We start from the raw sequence: 4852 nt of genomic DNA, 5'->3' as shown, positions 1-4852 counted from the left end.
TTCGGCACTAGATCAACCTTTCTTCCCTTCGTTGAGATAAATGAAATTAATGTTGCTTTTTTGTCTTAAAAAAAAAATCACATAAATCACCAGTCTATGGCACAGCAGTAATAACTGGACCCACCTGGGAGAAGCCCTGAATTCTAGTCCTGGGACCTCCCTGAACATATAGGTCATGCACTCATCTGTGATCAAGCCAGCTGAGACCGGAGCTCGATCACAATGTGAAGACCATGTTGGGGGTAACTCTAATATGGAAGAAATAAATAAACTTTAAAAATCACATAAATTAAATTCCTTAGCTACAAATTAAAAGTTGTTTTACTCCTATGTCATTTGTTTTGATTTGAGAGATATGAGTTCAAGTCTGAACCTCCTACCTGTATTTTGTATAATAGAGTACATTCTGTTCACATGTACTCTGCCCCCACCTCACTTCATTTGCCTTGTATGTGTATTCTGTGCTATGCAAATTCCATCTTATCAAAGCACCGAATTCAAATGTCCTGTCATAAGATTAAATTTCACTGCTAAACTTCTCACTTCAAGTAAGTGCTTTTTTTGGCCAGAAATCTCTTATGCACTCATCAGAGACAGAGAAAAGGGAGAAGGGTAAGCATTCCCCATGGGAAATGGTCCCTCTGCAATCCCTTCTCCATCTCTCCTCCTTTCCTTTCCAGATTCTGAGCATGCATATGCATGTGCCCAGTGTGTTTCTCAAGCCACAGGTCCAGGACTCAAACTGCACGGTTGGCCATGTGGGATCTGGTGGTCTTATTTTTTTTTTTTTTTGTTTTGGAGAGGTTTTCGCTACAGGGCCCGTGTGCTTGCTAGACAGACAGAGACAGAGAGACAGAAAGCGAGAAATCCCCCCCCAGGGGGGATGGCCACCCCACAACCCCTTCTCTTCCATTCTCCTCTCTGGCTCTTGGGCATGCATGCACATGAGCCCAGCATGAGTTATAAGACACCGGATTTGGGACACGAACTGCGGTTGACTACGTGGAAGTCCAGCGACATAGCCATTACACTAACTGCTGGTCCCGGGATCTGGTTGTCTTAACCCGCAAGTCATGGAGGCAACCCTCAGATAAATTTTTTTTCCCCCTCCAGTTTTGACATCTGGGACAAGTTACTGTGGGATGAACAGTGAAGAGATAGGATTTCATGGGACCAGCGGTTAGCGTAATGGCTATGTAGCTGAACTCCCATGTAGTCGACTGCAGTTCAAGTCCTGGACCCAGTGGCTTAAACTCATGCCGGGCACGTGTGCATGTGTACCCAAGATCCGGAGAGGAGAATAGAGGAGAAGGGATTGCAGCATGGCCATCCCTCCTGGGGGGGTGATTTCTCGCTTTCTATCTCTCTGTCTCTGTCTTTCTGGCGAGCACATGTGCCTTATAGCAAAAATCTCTCCAAAAAAAGAAAAAAAAAGAGAGAGAGGATTTGAGAGACTTGTTATAAAAATGCCCTACTCATTAAGTTAAGCAAAAAAAGACACAAGCTTGAGACAGCCAGTCATATTGTGAGCCTGAGGTGGGATGAATCTCTTGAAAACCTCACATTTTGAGACACATTAAAAAACTCTCTTACAGGTAGCAAAATGGTAGTTACCAGAGGCTGATCGGAGGGGTAAATAGGATGTTTGTCAAAGGATGCTAAGTTGCAGTAAGGAATAAATGGTAAGTATTGACAATGATGGATGTGTTAATTAGCTTCATTCAGTAATTCTACACTGTATATATACATATAACATCACTATGTACCCTGTAATTATATACAATTATAATTTGTCAAAATACAATTTAAAAAATAAAAAATAATTTTGAGAATAAACTGTTTACCCCAAATTATTTTTAAATATATGAGGCTTTTAAGAAAACTTTTTGGACCATAGGGACACCAGAATTGGATCAGTCATTATCCTTGGTTCCTAATTTTCATACATCCTTGGCATAGTTGGTTCATACATCCTTCCATGCTTGGTTTACTCTTATTTATGTGTTAGCTATTTGCCTTTAATGATGTATAAATCCTCTATAAACTCAACCCCCAAGGATATCTAATACCTAACTCCATGTTCTACCCCTAATCTTCCTATTCCATTCCTCCTCCCACCTGTGGTAACTGTCATTCTGACTTTAATATTCATCATTTGTTTGTTTTATGTGATTTTAGCAACTTTATGCATATTCCTAAATATGTGTATATATTTATCTTTAGTTTTTAAAATGACTGTCATGCTGGGGGGCCAACAGGTGGTGTGGCAGTTGAGGCACAGGACTATCACATGGCTGACCATGGGTGGAGTCTTGGACCTGTTGGCTTGCTTTCTCACTTTCCCTTTCTCTCTCTGTCTCTCTCTGGCAAAATTAAAATAAAATAATAATAATAAATAAAATTTAAAAAGAAGACTGTCATTCTGTGCCTTAGTATACTTTGTGTTATAACAGAATACTACAGACTAAGTAATTTATAAAGAAAAGAAATATATTTCTTACCATGCTGGAGGTGGGCCCACTATCAAGGTCAACATCTATCAAGGGCCTTATTGTTGCATCTTCCTGTGGCAGAATACAAAAGGGTAAGAGAGGGTAAGAAGTCAAAAGCTTGAAGTCACAACTTCAAGCCCTGTTGTAACTGGTATTAATTCACAGATGAGGGTGGACACTCATGACCAAAACACTTCCCACTAGACCTCACTTCCCAAATTCTGGTGTTTTAGGGAATAATGTTCTAGAACGTGGTTTTGGGGGACACTTTCAAACCATCTCATACTATACATAATCTTTTAGAACTTAATTTTTCCTTAATAGTGTTATAATTTACGTGGTTCTATTAATGTATAGCATTCTTTTTGAATATTGTATAATATTATGTTATATGTGTTAAAAAATAATCTGAGGCACGATAACATGTTAGATTGTTTATTTGAATGAGAAGCAATTCATGAGTTGAACACCAAACTGAAGTTTAGTGTTCCAATGATAAAATGTCAGAGGTAAGTATTTACTGGAAAAAATGCAGAAATGAAATGTTATTTGATTGGTTTGCAATGACAAAATTGTCCCTTTTAGGTACCTCACTGAAAAATCCCTAGTCGGGGACCAGCAGTTGGTGTAATGGCTATGTTGCTGGACTCTCATGTAGTCAACTGCAGTTCGAGTCCCAGACCTGGTGGCTTAAACTCATGCCAGGTTCTTGTGTGTGTGTGCCTAAGATCCCGAGAAGAGAATAGAGGAGAAGGGATTGTGGCGTGGCCATCCCCCTGGGGGGTGATTTCTCACTTTCTGTCTGTCTCTCTCTGTCTTTCTGGCGAGCGTACGTGCCCTATAGCAAACACCTCGCCACCCTCGCTCAAAAAAAGGAAAGAAAACTCTCTAGTCATACAATCATATATTAGGAAACTACTTATGATTGGCTGCCATTGTGTTTTATTTTTGTCTAACATAAGTATTTATCAGAAATGACCACATTAAGTTTTGTTTATATTTGCAGATCATGTAAGGTTGATCTGTCAGAATGATTTTGTCTGCCCAGGGATTCTTCAGGCCTGGTCTTCATATAAATCACTCTGTAATCACATCCCCAGTGATTGAAGTATCTCTTTTTTGCATGTCTTCTTTTAAAAACAATCCATATTGTGACCAACAGATGGCACAACAGTTATGTTGCAGGACTGCTGCATAGCAGACTGTGGTTTGAGTCCTGGACCTAGCAGCCTGAAACTTATGGCATGCACATATGTATGCATGCCCAAGATCCCAGGAGGAGAAGAGAGAAGGGTTTGCAGCATGGCCATTCCCCTGGGGGTTGATTTCTCACTTTCTCTTTCACTGTCTTTCTTTTTCTGGTGAGTGCACATGCTCTAAGGTCAAAACCTTTCCAAAAAAAAAAAAAAAGAATGCATATCTATACACACACACACACACACACACACACACACACATATTTTTTTTTTTTTTTTTTTAGGTTTTTGCCATAGGGCACATACACTCGCTAGAGAGAAGGGGAAAGTGAGAAATCACTCCCCCAGGGGAAATGGCCATGCTGCAATCCCTTCTCCTCCCTTCTCCTCTTAGGATTTTTGGGCACACACACACACATGTACCTGGTGTGATTTTCAAGTCAGTGGTCTGGGACTTGAATGAGTTAGCTATGTGGGAGTCCAGCGCCTTAACTACCACACTACCTGCTGGTCCCCACGTATTATTTTTTGAAAACAGAATTAAGGGGCCTGGCAGGTGACATGGTGGTTGGGGCGCAGGACTCCCACATGGCTGACTGTGGTCCGAATTCTGGACTTGGCAGCTTGCTCTCTCATTTTCTCTCTCTGGTCAAATTAAAAAATAATATTAATACATTAAATTAAATAACAAAAAAACTTTGATGAGAACAAGGCATTACAAAAAAAAAAAAATTAGGAGGCCAGCTTGGTGACCTGATGTTTAAGGCAATTGTATGCCACATGGCTGGTCATGCAGTTTTGAGTCCTGGACCTGGCTGCTTGAGAAGCGTACCAGGTTCATGTGCATGCATGCTCCAAATCCTGACAGAGTGGAGAAATAGAGAAGAAAGGATTGTAGTATGACCATTCCACAGGAAGGGTGTTTTCCCCTTTCTTTCCCTGTCTTTCTGTCTCTCTCTGGTGAGTACATGGGTCCTTTAGCAAAAAAAAAAAAAAAAAAAAAAATCAATCATTCAATAATAATTAAAAATGAGTGATTATTACTTGCTTTTTTATAGTAATATATCATGAATATTATTACTTGTCAATATCTAATGATACATTTAATTGTTTTTATTAAAGTTTTTCTTTTTCCTCATATTATTGGGAGATGAGAGAGTGACA

Source organism: Tupaia chinensis, unplaced genomic scaffold (genome assembly GCF_000334495.1).
Source record: "Tupaia chinensis unplaced genomic scaffold, TupChi_1.0 Scaffold144378_1, whole genome shotgun sequence".
Taxonomy (NCBI): Eukaryota; Metazoa; Chordata; class Mammalia; order Scandentia; family Tupaiidae; genus Tupaia; species Tupaia belangeri.
This window is presented reverse-complemented; position numbering follows the sequence as displayed.